This window comes from Acipenser ruthenus, chromosome 52 (assembly GCF_902713425.1).
Source record: "Acipenser ruthenus chromosome 52, fAciRut3.2 maternal haplotype, whole genome shotgun sequence".
Taxonomy (NCBI): domain Eukaryota; kingdom Metazoa; phylum Chordata; class Actinopteri; order Acipenseriformes; family Acipenseridae; genus Acipenser; species Acipenser ruthenus.
In genome coordinates this window covers 1,105,116-1,120,961 of record NC_081240.1, presented here as the reverse complement: position 1 = coordinate 1,120,961, position 15,846 = coordinate 1,105,116, and the positions used below count along the sequence as shown (strand labels likewise).

Below are 15,846 nucleotides of genomic sequence, written 5' to 3'. Positions count from 1 at the left end.
TTATTATTATTATTATTATGGATATAGTTTTATTATCCACTGTCCTCAACAATACGAAGTATAAAATCGACTCTCACAAGCGCTCCTCTTCACTGTAGCTGAAGCGAGCTGCGGGTCACATGACACAGGAAGTAAATGTCTTCAAAGCAGTTCCTTGGGTTGGGCAGCAGCTGGTTCATGACGAGAGAGAAACACAGACCTGTTCAGAGTCATGCGAGTCACGAACGACTTTAAATAATCCTGTGTGTGTCTTTATCTCACCTCGCTCGACCCGCTGACAAGTCTTGACAGCCCGCTATTAATAATGAACCGGGGAAATGCTGAGGTTCCCATGCAGCTGTGGAGACATCTTTGTTTCCTCCTCCTTGAAGTCATCTCCGTGTCTGTATCTCCGAAATCACTCGTTCCACAGTTAGCTGTGTTTCGACTGTGCAACACAACTGAAATCATTAACGAGGGGAGCACAGAGCACCCCGATATACTCACAGCAGAACAGCCTCCATTCACAAAACCTATAGCAACGCGATCATTAACGAGGGGAGCACAGAGCACCCCGATATACTCACAGCAGAACAGCCTCCATTCACAAAACCTATAGCAACGCGATCATTAACGAGGGGAGCACAGAGCACCCCGATATACTCACAGCAGAACAGCCTCCATTCACAAAACCTATAGCAACGCGATCATTAACGAGGGGAGCACAGAGCACCCCGATATACTCACAGCAGAACAGCCTCCATTCACAAAACCTATAGCAACGCGATCATTAACGAGGGGAGCACAGAGCACCCCGATATACTCACAGCAGAACAGCCTCCATTCACAAAACCTATAGCAACGCGATCATTAACGAGGGGAGCACAGAGCACCCCGATATACTCACAGCAGAACAGCCTCCATTCACAAAACCTATAGCAACGTGATCATTAACGAGGGGAGCACAGAGCACCCCGATATACTCACAGCAGAACAGCCTCCATTCACAAAACCTATAGCAACGCGATCATTAACGAGGGGAGCACAGAGCACCCCGATATACTCACAGCAGAACAGCCTCCATTCACAAAACCTATAGCAACGCGATCATTAACGAGGGGAGCACAGAGCACCCCGATATACTCACAGCAGAACAGCCTCCATTCACAAAACCTATAGCAACGCGATCATTAACGAGGGGAGCACAGATTTGTAATTTCCAGTAAAATGTAATGTTTCTATATTCCAATCTGTGCCAAACGTCACTTTTAAACCCGTGTATTATGAATGTAAAGCCTAGTCCGGGTCTGTCCCGCGACACACCCGTTTCATTTACACTGTAATGCGGACTCACATGAACATAATATTTCTACCTGTGCTGAGTGGGAGCTGCAGAGGGACTGTGTTTTACGTAACTTCGTTAAACTGCAATAAACTCTCTGTCAGACTTTCTGTGTCCTCACCTCGGACTGTATAAAGCAGGATAGGACAGTCAATCCCGTGATGCAGTTCTGTACTCAATTACAGGCGCCATTTGTGGAGCCCACTCAGTACTGAATACATTGCGGAGATGCTGTGGAGCCCACTCAGTACTGAATACATTGCGGAGATGCTGTGGAGCCCACTCAGTACTGAATACATTGCGGCGATGCTGTGGAGCCCACTCAGTACTGAATACATTGCGGAGATGCTGTGGAGCCCACTCAGTACTGAATACATTGCGGCGATGCTGTGGAGCCCACTCAGTACTGAATACATTGCGGAGATGCTGTGGAGCCCACTCAGTACTGAATACATTGCGGAGATGCTGTGGAGCCCACTCAGTACTGAATACATTGCGGAGATGCTGTGGAGCCCACTCAGTACTGAATACATTGCGGAGATGCTGTGGAGCCCACTCAGTACTGAATACATTGCGGAGATGCTGTGGAGCCCACTCAGTACTGAATACATTGCGGAGATGCTGTGGAGCCCACTCAGTACTGAATACATTGCGGAGATGCTGTGCTGCAGCGCCAGGATATACCGGTGTTTCTTTTAATAACAATACAAAATATCGTTAATATAAATTGCCTGTTATTTATGTGAATTAATGCTTGATTATGTCAAGAAACATTTTGCCAGGGCGAGAGTGAATACTTTAAAAGCATTGCGAGCGCGCTGTGAAAGAGCTCCACGGGCTCCAGGAATGCGTCACTGTTTACTAACTCCGCCCACTTGTGACATCATTGTCCTATCCTTCCTTATATAGTCCTAGGTCCGCCCCAGTGCTTCGTAAAGCCGACAGCTATTGGCTGATCTCAACACACATCATACAAGAGTTCCGTCAGACTTTCCAACAAGCAAGACTTTCATTTGACGCGGGTTTTATGGCGCCTCGTTATCATAACGTCTCTTATTATCATTAACGCCCGAATTATAATTATACGATTTTAAACCATCAAAAACGAAACCTGCCGAACCTCTGGAACCAGACCGATAAAAAGAAACTCAAAACTGGATGTCAAAAACGGAAGCAAAAGACGACAAAAAAATAAAATAAACTGCAATAAACACACTGTCAACCTTTCTGTGTACATTTCAAAATGATTATTCCTGTAAAGGGTGTGTTCTGTTTTCTGTTAACTGTTACTAAGTAGGCTAAAGTAAAAAAGAAAGTGCGCTTCAGGTAATAATTAGATTTTACTGCATTATTATTATTATTATTATTATTATTATTATTATTATTATTATTATTTATTTCTTAGCAGACGCCCTTATCCAGGGTGACTTACAGGTGTTACAAAATATCACATTACAGATAAGAGCCGTTATAAAAATACAGTCAAGTCAGCGGCAAACAGGAGCAAATTCAACTGAGAACAATACAGAAAATAATCACGTTTGAGAGCAAATTCGACTAAGAGCCGTTAAACGTCTCAGTAAAACATTTGCTTAGAAAAGTGCATTCCATTCCACTAAAAAAAATATATGTGAATTTGGTTTCCTTTCATAGTAAATTCAAATACAAGAGACAGGAAATAGATCTAATTGAGAGCAGTAGTTTAGGCCTACTGTAGATATTTATACAAAATGTTTTTGTTTGTTTGTTTTTTAACTCAGACAACTCCAGACATGTCCGGCTTAGAGAGGGAAAACTAATTCTGAAGACCGTTTTGAAAGAAATATATCGTTGCTGTGGGGGCGGCTAGAGTCTCAAACTGGGGATCCATTCCCTGGGGCTTGAGGTCTCGGAGGGTCTCTTCAAGCTCCTCTCTGCAAAGACAAGTTTATAATCCTAATGTTAGAATGTTTTTAATATTACACTCTTCAATATCACCGCGACAGCATCGTCCCATGAAATCATAAACACATCGTTACAGTAAAATGATTTCGCGTTGAAATTTCTTTGACGCTGTCATGCTTCTCAGACGCTTTGTGTGGTCAAATTGATCACATGACCCGGGAGCCGTTATCATTTGTAAAACCTGGCTTTGAGAAGCTTGTCTGGAGACTCCTAACTGCCAGACAGCCTTCCTCGTTCCATTCAAATCATGTGACAGTGTGACCTTTCAACTCTGTGTACAGGCAGAGTTGAAAGGTCAGACTGTTAGATTGATAAGGAGGGGAGACATGTAGAAACACAATGAGAATTTAAAATCGGCTTATCCTCTACGGTAAACCTGCGAGGTATTTTTTAACAAACCTCCTCAGTTTCTCCTCCTTGTACATTGCCTCCAGCTCCTTGTTTTCCCTCCTCAGTCTCTCCAGTTCCTCCTTGTCCTCCGAGCCCCCCTCTGTCTGCTCCTGAGCTTTCCCTCTGTTGATGAGAAACACGCATGCAAATCATCATCAAAGACATGTTACTATTCATTAAAAACCCTAAACACAGCTCCCAAGTGAAAGGGCAGCAGTTACTGGGAGAGTCATTGAGGTGCTGGTGCTGTTGGTGAACCTGGACTGGAGTCGTCAGGTATGTTATTAAACTGGAGCACGCATGCCTCTGCAGAGAGAGGAGATAAGACCTGATATTACCTGGCAGGCTCTTTGCTGTTCCTTCTCCTTGGAGTTGGGTTCATGTCTCTCTCTCTCTTCCAATTCACTCGTTCCTCGGTTAGCTGTGTTTCTGCAGCAGAACTGAAACAAGTCAGTAACTAATGAGTACAGAGCCTCAAAAGATCCTTTCTTTAGACCGCCCCCTTATCATTTCATGAGGTTTCATCATCCCAAGCCCTTCTTATTATTGCTGTTACTCCAATACTGGGTTGAATCCTTTTTTTGGATCAGTCTGTGTTATTGTAGTGTAGCAGTGTGGAGTAGTGGTCAGGGCTCTGAACTCCTGAACGGAGGGTCGTGGGTTCAATCCCAGGTGGGGGACACTGCTGCTGTAACCTTGAGCAAGGTACTTTACCTAGATTGCTCCAGTAAAAACCCAATTGTATAAATGGGTAATTGTATGTAAAAACAATGTGATATCTTGTAACAATTGTAAGTTGCCCTGAATAAGGGTGTCTGCTAAGAAATTAATAGTAATATTGTAATAATAATGATTAATAAAAGTGACAGAGCGGTGTGTTCTTGTTATTGGTAAAGTGAATCTGGTTTGGTGTGAATGGGATTTCCTTTGCGTCACTTTGCCCCTGTTGTTAATGTAGATTTTGTATCTATATCTGGATATTCCCTACTGGAAATTTACACAGATTTATTGTATTAGAATGCAATACATTGTGACAGAATTGTATTAAAACATATTTTACATGTGTATGTGTTTGAGATGAGTCATGCGAATCACATTTGAAATGCAGATTCAACAGATAATCACATAAGAAATGTATATAAAAGACATTAAAACATGATGGAAATGCATTACATTTGAAAACAGGTTTTTGACGTGTTTCTAATGCATTTTGTTGAATCACATTCATTTCGAAGTGTAGTTGATTTTCAAACTGGAGTCTCCTTATTCTCGTGTATGCACTAAATAAACTGCAGGGCCTGCATCAAAGCAATGAAATATCCAACACAATACCAAAAAGAGACTTCACAAGATTAGAATATGAAATGTTAGTTTGTTCTTCTTGTTTGGATCATGTAGGCAGTTTCATTGATAGTGTTGTATTTAAGGGGAAGTACAGCCTATAGGTGTTTCACATTGTTTACAATTGAATCATCTTAAATGTTTTTGTTTTTCTAAATCGCATGAATCATAAAAATGTTTGCAAAGCTTTAAAATGTGGAACTTTGCTGACATTAATCAAAGACAAAGCGCGATTCGGTTAGAGATTGCAGCCAAAATCCCCACAAGGCAGCAGTGTGATGGAAAGATGCACACAGAGCATTTGTGTTTGATTTTTCTGCAGTAAAAAGGTTAAAAGCTTCCCCACCAATTCAGATATTCTCTTCATGTATTGGCACAGTAAAAATCAGCCTTCAAAGCATCCGAAAATGATAACGCAACATTTGTACAGTTTATTTATTTATTTATTGCTTACTTGAACAACAATGTGAGTGAAATATCATCACAAGAAATAAGACATGTCCATGGATATCGTAAATCAAATTCCATTACATGTGCAATCTGCCCACAGTGGAAAAGCACAAACATGTTTTAAACGTGGCCTTTGTCGCCCTCTTCAGGACAAACTCTGCAGCTGCACAGAACTGATTGAAATCCATTCTTTTCACTTGGGAAATGTAGAGCTATTCACACAACCTTGAGGACTGTTCTAAGCGCTGTTTTAAAGACTGTTTATATATATATATATATATATATATATATATATATATATATATATATATATATATATATATATATATATATATATATATATATATATATATAACAATGACCACACAGTGTTGCTTTAACTAAACAATACCAGCAGACCAGCCTATTTCATACAGGTCTTTGTAACTAAACAATACCAGCAGACCAGCCTATTTCATACAGGTCTTTGTAACTAAACTATACCAGCAGACCAGCCTATTTCATACAGGTCTTTGTAACTAAACTATACCAGCAGACCAGCCTATTTCATACAGGTCTTTGTAACTAAACAATACCAGCAGACCAGCCTATTTCATACAGGTCTTTGTAACTAAACTATACCAGCAGACCAGCCTATTTCATACAGGACTTTGTAACTAAACTATACCAGCAGACCAGTCTATTTCATACAGGTCTTTGTCCAGTGACTGCTGGGTCTGATGTAAGAAGAAAAAAACAGAGCGATTCAGCCTATTGTATCTTTCAAAGGTTTGCCTGCCAGTTGAAGGAGCCAATGATAGCAGGGTAATACTATTGTGAAGCTGCTCAAAGAACACTACAGGTACAGACCTGAATCCTCCCAGAAGCTGAGGGTGTGAAGTATAGAAGAACTGAAATGTCCACTCTGGATAGACAAACACCAAAAAGATAACAAAGTTACAAACTGAATGAAAGGAGACAGTACAATATTGTGGATCAAATAAAAGCAGGTTTTTCACATCTTCAGAGTGCCCAGCTGGGCCTCAGTCTCGTTGCTTGTGGTCGTTGACTCGCTTGCAGCTCGATTCCTCTTCTTGATTCTGTTTTCAGGCAGAGTCCCGGAGTTGCAGTTTTGCTTTTCAGAGTGACAACACCTTGTTTATCATTCGATGTGGAGCGCAACATGTTTAGCTTTGCTTGGATATTTATAGTCTGTTTCACTCTGCTAAATATCCACTGTCATGAGATCATTTGTGTATCGTGCCTTTTTTTAAACTCCCAGTCCTTTGGTGTTTTAATGTCCTTTTCCACGGGGACAGCGCTAGTTTATGTCTGCCTTGCGTCAAAATGCTTGTTGCTGCCCGTGTGAAGTATCTGTCCATAATTCAGCTGTCCGCTCAGCCTAATCCAGTCCAGGCACCGCTCCTCTAATCAGTAGCTCACATAGTTCAGTCTGTCTGCAAGCCAGAGGCCCCTTCTCAAGACACAGCAGCTTGCCTTGATTCTCAAGACACACAGTTTCATCAGTGAATGCAGTTCCATCTCTACTGCACGTTCATGTATTATTATCATATTCAGGAATATGCCCCACAGCGGGGTGTACCCTGTCGCAGTGGCCCAAACTGATTTTACCTCAAATTACTTATTCAATTTGTCTTAATTGCTATCTGTGTCGTGTTTACCCGCTGTTTGTGTAGCAAGATCCATCGCAATAGACTTTGAATTCGAGAATTCACCCCTGTCTCCCTGAGTCCTGCTTCATAAAACCTGACAAAAACCTTCCAGTATAATTTCAGTATCTGCTCCTCACTTTGCAGGCTGTAGATAATTATCAAACAACCTTTAAGAACACAATAAACCACAAATGTGCAAACTTTGTCAATACTTGATTCTCAGAATCGATCCTGTTGTGATAGCAGAGATACAGCTGGGGTGTGATAATCACCCTGCAACACAAAGCAGGGGCGCTGGGATACATGCAGTTGTGTTCATGTTACGATAGCTTGTAAATATGAGTTTATATTAAATTGTAATATCTCTGAGTATCTCTGCAGGATAACACAGTACAAATATCATGATATGCATCAGAAAATATAAAGGACAGTAAGCACACGCATTCTACAGTGAATGAAAGAAAAAAGCAACGACATTTTTCACAATAGTATATACTGTACATATTTCAAAGTGATATGGATTTGACAGTGCTAAACAATGTCATAAGGCTCCTGTCTTTCTCTACTGGAAACTTTGATTAATGGCTGTTTTTATTTTATTTACTGTCGTTCAAACAAGGCGCTTCCTCCCTGTTAATGGCCATTGGGAATTTGAATAACAAGCTGACATTGATATGCTGATATCCAAATGCATTCATTTTTCAGCAGGCTTTTGAATATTGTTTATTTTATTAGACACCTGCTGTTTTGAATACCGTGTGTGTGTGTGTGTGTGTGTGTGTGTGTGTGTCTGTGTGTGTGTGTCTCAGTGTGTGTGTGTGTGTCTGTGTGTGTGTGTCTCAGTGTGTGTGTGTGTGTCTGCGTGTGTGTCAGTGTGTGTGTGTGTCAGTGTGTGTGTGTGTGTGTCAGTGTGTGTGTCAGTGTGAGTCAATGTGTGTGTTTCAGCGTGTGTGTGTGTCTGTGTGTGTGTCAGTACCTGTGTGTGTGTGTGTGTGTGTGTGCGTGTGTCAGTACCTGTGTGTGTGTATGTGTTGGTGTGTGCATCAGTGTGTGTGTGTGTGTGTGTCTGCGTGTGTCTGTGTGTGTCTGTCAGAGTGTGTGTGTCAGTGTGTGTGTGTGTGTCAGTGTGTGTGTGTCAGTATTTGTGTGTCTGTGTGTGTGTTAGTGTGTCAGTGTGTGTGTGTCAGTGTGTGTGTCAGTGTGTGTGTGTGTCTCAGTGTGTGTGTGTCAGTGTGTGTGTGTGTGTCTGTGTGTGTGTGTGTGTCTGTGTGTGTGTGTCTCAGTGTATGTGTGTCAGTGTGCGTGTCAGTGTGTGTCTCAGTGTGTGTGTGTCTGTGTGTCAGTGTGTGTCTCAGTGTGTGTGTCTCACTGTGTGTGTGTGTGTCAGTGTGTGTGTGTGTTCCAGTATGTGTGTGTCAGTGTGTCAGTGTGTGTGTCAGTGTGTCTGTCTGTCTGTGTGTGTGTCAGTGTGTGTGTGTCTCAGTGTTTGTGTGTCAGTGTGTGTGTGTCTCAGTGTGTGTGTGTTTGTTTTTGTGTGTCTCAGTGTTTGTGTGTCAGTGTGTGTGTGTCTCAGTGTTTTTGTGTTTGTGTGTGTGTCTCAGTGTGTGTGTCAGTGTGTGTGTCAGTGTGTGTCAGTGTGTGTGTGTGTCAGTGTGTGTGTGTGTTTTTGTGTGTGTCAGTGTGTGTGTGTCAGTGTGTTTGTGTGTCAGTGTGTGTGTGTGTGTGTGCGTCTGTGTGTGTGTGTGTCAGTACCTGTGTGTGTGTGTGCGTGTGTGTGTGGGGGGGGTCAGTACCTGTGTGTGTGTGTGGGGGGGTGGGGTGGGTCAGTACCTGTGTGTGTGTGTGTGTGTGTGTGTGCGTGTGTGTGTGTGTGTGTCAGTACTTGTGTGTGTGTGTGTGTTTCAGTACCTGTGTTTGCGTGTGTGTGTGTGTCAGTACCTGTGTGTGTGTGTGTCAGCACCTGTGTGTGTGTCAGTATCTGTGTTTGTCTGTGTGTGTGTGTGTGTGTGTTTGTCAGTACCTGTGTGTGTGTGTGTGTTAGTACCTGTGTGCATGTCAGTACCTGTGTGTGTGTGTGTGTGTGCGTCAGTACCTGTGTGTGTGTGTCAGTACCTGTGTGTGTGTGTGTATGCGTGTCAGTACCTGTGTGTGTGTGTGTGCGTGTGTCAGTACCTTTGTGTGTGTGTATGTGTGTGTCAGTACCTTTGTGTGTGTGTGTATGTGTGTGTCAGTACGCGTGTGTGTGTGTCAGTACCTGTGTGTGTGTGTGTGTGTGTGTGTCAGTACCTTTGTGTGTGTGTATGTGTGTGTGTCAGTACGCGTGTGTGTGTGTGTCAGTACCTGTGTGTGTGTGTCAGTACCTGTGTGTGTGTGTGTGTGTGTCAGTACCTTTGTGTGTGTGTTTATGTGTGTGTCAGTACGCGTGTGTGTGTGTCAGTACCTGTGTGTGCGTGTCAGTACCTGTGTGTGCGTGTGTGTGTGTCAGTACCTGTGTGCGTTTGTGTCAGTGTGTGTATAAGTGTGTGTGTGTGTGTGTGTGCGTGTCAGTACTTGTGTGTGTGTGCGTGTCAGTACGTGTGTGTGTCACTACCTGTGTATGGGCGTGTGTGTGTGTCAGTACCTGTGTGTGTGTGGGTGTGTGTGTGTGCGCGCTTGGGGGACAGTACCTTTGTGTGTGTGTGTGTGTGTGTCAGTATGTGTGTGTGTGTGTGTGTCAGTACCTTTGTGTGTGCGTGTCAGTACTTGTGTGTGTGTGTGTGTCAGTACCTGTGTGTCGGCGTGCGTGTGTGTGTGTGTATGTCAGTACCTGTGTGTGTGTGTGTGTGTGTGCGTCAGTACCTGTGTGTGTGTGTATCAGTACCTGTGTGTGTGCGTCAGTACCTGTGTGTGTGTGCGTCAGTACCTGTGTGTGGGCGTGTGTGTGTGTGTGTTAGTACCTCTGTGTTTGTGTGTGTGTGTCTTTGTGTGTCAGTATCTGTGTGTGTGTGCGTGTGTATGCGTGTCAGTACCTGTGTGTGTGCGTGAGTGTGTGTGTGTGTGGGGGTCAGTACCTGTGTGTGTGTGTGCGTGTCTGTGTGTGTGTCAGTAGCTGTGTTTGTGTGTGTGTGTGTGTGTGTCAATACCTGTGTGTGTGTGTGTCAGTCCCTGTGTGTGTGTGTCTGTCAGTACCTGTGTAAGTGTGTGTGTTTGTCAGTACCTGTGTGTGTGTGTCATTACCTGTGTGCATGTGTGTGTGTGTGTCAGTACCTGTGTGTGTGTCTCAGTGTATGTGTGTGTCTCAGTGTGTGAGTGTGTCTCAGTGTGTGTGTCTGTGTGTGCTTGTGTCTGTGTGTGTGTGACTCAGTATGTGTGTATAAGTCTGTGTGTGTGTGTGTGTCAGTACCTGTGTGTGTTGTGAGTGTGTCAGTATCTGTATTTGTGTGTGTCAGTATGTGTGTGTGTGTGTCAGTATCTGTATTTGTGTGTGTCAGTATGTGTGTGTGTGTGTCAGTATCTGTATTTGTTTGTCAGTACCTGTGTGTGTCAGTGTGTGTGTGTGTGTGTGTGTGTGTGTGTGTGTGTGTGTGTGTGTGCGTGTGTCAGTGTGTCTCTGTGACTTTTGTGTTTGATATCACCCCTTTAAACGGCTGGTGTGTTTTTCTAACTTGTTTTTTACATTGACAATGTTTTTGTCATGGGATTGAGAGCAATTCCTCGTACAAGTTAGAAAAACGCGGACTGGCCATCGGGAAGTGCGGGAGAATCCCCGGTGGGCCGGTCTGTTTGGACCTGCGTGGGCCGCTGCTCTACGTTTGATTTATAATTACTATTTTTCTTTTTCTTCCCATTACATGCTGAGAATGACGCTGTTATTAACGTGGCAGTCTCGCTCTCTCGCGCGCACACATCACCACACCAGTCATCTCTTGGGTAGATCCAATATCACAATATCTAAGGGGGGCGAGGAGTGGCCACTCCCTGATTGGACTTGCCCGGATTTTCTTAGAATGGGATTGGTCAGCCAGATTTTGTCTTTCGTTTGAACCTCTTGTTTTGATAGTGGATGAGTGTCAGTGTAGAAAATGGAGAGAAAAATAAAAGGTGAGGCAGAAAAGATTAGAGAGAAACGGCGACGGTCTCTCGAGGTAGATGCTGCAAAGTGCACAAAAATAACGGACATGTTCAGCTGGTAGTAGGGAGAGCGAGGGACGCCAGGATGCCAGTATCAGCTGACTCAGCCTAGGGAGCCCACTGAAGAAGATGACGCTGTGGCAGGGTGGAGCACAGCAGGTACAAGCAGTAGAGTTTATGGTTGCATTAAAATAGATTAAAGACTGGGCTGCGCCTCGTACCTAATAACACCTTGGCTGTGACTTTATACACGATATATCACAGCCTCTCATAACCTTATTGCTTTTATAAAACGGCTACACCAATATTTGTAACGTTAGTCACTTTTTGAGATCTAGTCAGCTTATGTATAGCTATGCTAAGCTCCGAAAAACATTCTCTCTCTCTCTCTCTCTCTCTCTCTCTCTCTCTCTCTCTCTCTCTCTCTCTCTCTCTCTCTCTCTCACACCATTTAGCTGGCTACCCCTGATATAAACTGAAACAAAATCATGGCAAGCCGAGCTGATGGTGGCATTAGCCAATTTTTATTTGTAAAACCATAGCAGAACATGCCATTTGGCTATAGTATTGCCCCCTACTGGACACTCGCAGCGTAGATTTCACATTGCATGTATTGTATCACACTAACAAAATCCCAAATCTAAAGCAATCATTTCACATGAATTTGATTGGGTTTGATACTTCGGTCGATGTTGATTATGTTGTTGCGCAAAGATATAATTTATGGAACGATGACAGCGGCCTATGGTTGAATATAGCATGGCTGGATCGCTGTTTTGACCAATCAGAGAGCAGGACTGGAACTATCCGTTTTATAAATTAAACAAGCTATGTTCTTGTGAGTATTCTTTCAAATTATAATAAAGTTTGCTAAAGGTATTATTTAAATTGATTGCTGTTGTTCATTTATGCAGATGCAGCTGAGCTTGAGGAGCGAGAGATTGACAGAATGGATGCTGTTGCAGGGTCCAGTGCAGAGAGAACAACAGCTGAGGAAAGAGAAGGAGAGAGAGAATATGCAGGCATTTGAAGTGAATGCAGGGGGGGTAAGCTGATAGCTTTGATTACTTCACACGCCCTCAGTCCAAAGAGCTGGACACATTTTTTTGTTATCACCCTAACACAGTGGGACAGACTGAAGATGTCAGCTTGGGATGGATACAGGGTCAGAACAACAAGTGAGATGCCTGAGGAGGATGGAAACAGTGGAGCATGTGAAGAAGAGCTGGAGATAGAGAACAAAACGTGCACTTCATGCAAAAACTGTGCCATGTGTTGCTATTTGATTCTATCCCAATACAATTTATTGACTGATGCCTATCATGTAATTGGTTTGGGCTACAAATTCCTCCTGACCTTGTCAGTAACTCAAGTATTATTATTATTATTATTATTATTTGTTTATTTAGCAGACGCCTTTATCCAAGGCGACTTACAGACTAGGGTGTGTGAACTATGCATCAGCTGCAGAGTCACTTACAATTAAGACTCACCAGAAAGACGGAGCACAAGGAGGTGAAATGACTAGCTCAGGGTCACACAATGTCAGTGGCTGAGGTGGGATTTGAACCGGGAACCTCGTGGTTACAAGCCCTTTTCTTTAACCACTGGACCACACAGCCTCCTCATAACAAAAACATTCCCAACGGACGTTCCCAAGGCAAGTAGCATGTGAAAGGTATTTCTCCACAAGTTTGTCAAGAATAGACTGAGAAGCACTATGTCCCAAGACCACCTGGAAGGGTTCATGCTAATGTCTACAGAGAAAGAGATACTGATGGCCCTAGACAGTGATGGAGTTATTGACAGGATTGCAGAGAAGTGTGCACTGCTGCGACGTCTGCTGGTGACGTAAGGTAGGACAGTCTCGTTTACTGTGGATTTGGGTGAAGTAGTTGACTGTATTTTGAGATATAATTAGGGGTTCGGAAACCCTATTGTAATTTTGGGTTGGTATTGGCGCTGAGTGCTGCTAATGGTTTCTAGAATTGCTAAATATGAGCCGATGTGTTTAGAATTAACAGTTTATTTTTTTTTATTAGGCCTATTGAGAGAGCGCAATCTGTGTGAGGTCGGTGATGGTTTATAGAATTGATAAATAAGATGTGTGTTTATACTTTACAGTGTGCGGAGAATGGTTTCTTTCTGCTTGATAAATGGGCTACCCATGTTTATTATTTGCTTACAGTAAATACCAATACTAAATAATAGCCTACCAACTGTCGGCAATCTTGTGTTTAAAATAATCTGATATGCAGTTAGATTTTAGACCACCGATTACTGTAAACAGACAATTGTAATTGCATAGAGCAGAGCCATCAATGAAATAATCCGTGGTGCGTAAACTGGACAAACTGGCGAAAGAATTTAGCTCTGATACAATGTTGCATTCACTGACCGCAAAGCCGTGGCAGACAGAGAGACGTGCTGAGACAAAGAATAATGAATAGAAAAATATTTCATAGACGGAAAAATCTACGATATTTTCAATAGGATATTATTTAAGACTTCTAGATCATGAAGCCATGGTAATGAAACTGTCATAGCCTATACTTTGCCATACCTAAATCACCGCTAATATGTTTGAAAACCTGGTAGTAACTATAGCCTACAATTTAGAAAGAAGTTTTACCCGAACAATTAAATCTATTTTTTTTAACCGATCCTTCATCATGACGGCGCGCTGCGTGCGCTGACTTCATTATTATTTCGCGGTATGTTGATTTTTACATAAATGTGGGCCGGTGGATCCGAACTTCCCGGGCTGATTTTTGGTCCCAGTCCGCCCCTGAGTAGTATTATTTGTTATTGTTTGTTGTGTCAAAATTCTTTAGCACCTGCTATAAACAATCCAGCCCCCCCCCTCCCCCCACCCCCCCGTAGCTCCCCCAATCACAATTCTCTGTCGCCGCTGATGACCACACACACACACACACACACACACACACACACACACACACACACACACATACACAGCTACTCCTACCGTTGTGCACAGCATCATTACTGTAATACCTTCAGTATTCCAAAAGATCATTAAATACAACTATAAAACAAAACATAAACCTTGAAATTAAACCTAACACACGTGATCCATGCAGAAACCCTTACTCTTTAAGAAATGTGAGCCAGGAAGTAAAATACAGGGAAACAGCACCTCCCTGCACAGGTTATGTAAATGTCCAGTTTCAATCCAGCGAGGGGCGGGAGTTTTCAAGCAGCACTACACTCATGCACAGGACAACAAACTGACAGCTCTCCCAGAAGCTTCCAGCAGGGGGCATGTTCAATACTGTATTATTATTATTATTATTATTATTATTATTATTATTATTATTATTATTAATATTAATATTAATATTAATAATAATAATAATAATAATAATAATAATATCTCTGTATGCATGTCAGTGTCCCCATACATCTTTTTTATTCTATTTTATTTTATGTACTGTTTTTAACTTTCTGGGTCACATTTCGTCACGAATTGAGGAATTAAGAATGGTGTGTGCAACATATTAAACTATCAGATTTGTTCCTGTGTGGGATGGGACAATAAAAAAACAAAAAAGAAAACGATGTTTATCTTTACAGCTTCCAGGTTAGTAACATAAATAACAAGGGAAAGAGCCCCCCTTTGTCAAGCTGCAGAAAGAAAAGCTTACAGCACCTGGTATTCCCAGGCGGTCTCCCATCCAAGTACTAACCAGGCCCGACCTTGCTTAGCTTCCGAGATCAGACGAGATCGGGCGTTCTCAAGGTGGTATGGCCGTAAGCGAACGATTCTCTTGGTTTATCTCTTTCATAGTATTAGGTTAATATCATTCATGCAGTGACAGGTTGGGGGAGGGATTTCCAGATCTCTAATTTGTCACAAACAGTAACACTTAAGCAGCTCTGGGCTGCACATGTGCGGGCCAATAGCAAGGCTCCTGCATGGTAATACGTGTTACTAGAAGGGAGAGCTAGCCTTGAGCTTTGCAGCATAAAACAATACAGTTGAATGGTCTTTATGCAAAAGAGCTATTCGTCCAACATTGTGCCCCACACCCACCTTTTTATACTCGATGGCACCTCTGATTTGAAGCAGAGAATGTACAAAAGACACATTGGGCAAACATTTGTTTACATTTTTGAATTTCATTCACGCAGACGTGTAGGCTTTTCTACACATCCATCCCTTTTGTGGAACAGCTCACATGTCGCAAATGCAGGAATCTCGACTGTGTCGTTTCTGGGAGTGGGGGGGCTGCGTTCGCGCTCTCCCTGGTGTTATAGTCCAAGTTAAAAACACAGGTATTGAAAGCAATTAGCGATTATTCTATATATCTCCAGCAGGTGGCTCTGTCAGACTGGGAATGAGATGTTGTTTTTTCTTTCGGAGCGTATAATGTTCTAGAAAGTACCTCAGTGTTTTATGTACATGTATTGTGAAGTGTTTCATATTGAGAAGACAAAGTAACGAGTCAGCGGCACGTGTATCAAAGTTACAAAGTTGCTAATATTAAGAAGACGAGGTTCAGCGGTCCAGTTGTTTTTTTAAACATAGTGTTTCAGTGCTGTACAGGCGTTCTATGTCGTTCGTAGTAATATTACTATAGCTTATGTCAAAAGTCTGATTTATGATCCTTTGGACCT

General features: G+C 42.6%; 1 non-coding gene across 1 annotated transcript; it reads right to left on the bottom strand.

Annotated features, from left to right (window-relative positions):
• Positions 1-14,866: 14,866 nt before the first annotated feature.
• On the bottom strand, positions 14,867-14,985 carry LOC131723063 (5S ribosomal RNA). Its single transcript, XR_009320123.1, has one exon. It is a non-coding gene; the product is annotated as a 5S ribosomal RNA (ribosomal RNA).
• Between the last annotated feature and the right edge of the window lie 861 nt (positions 14,986-15,846).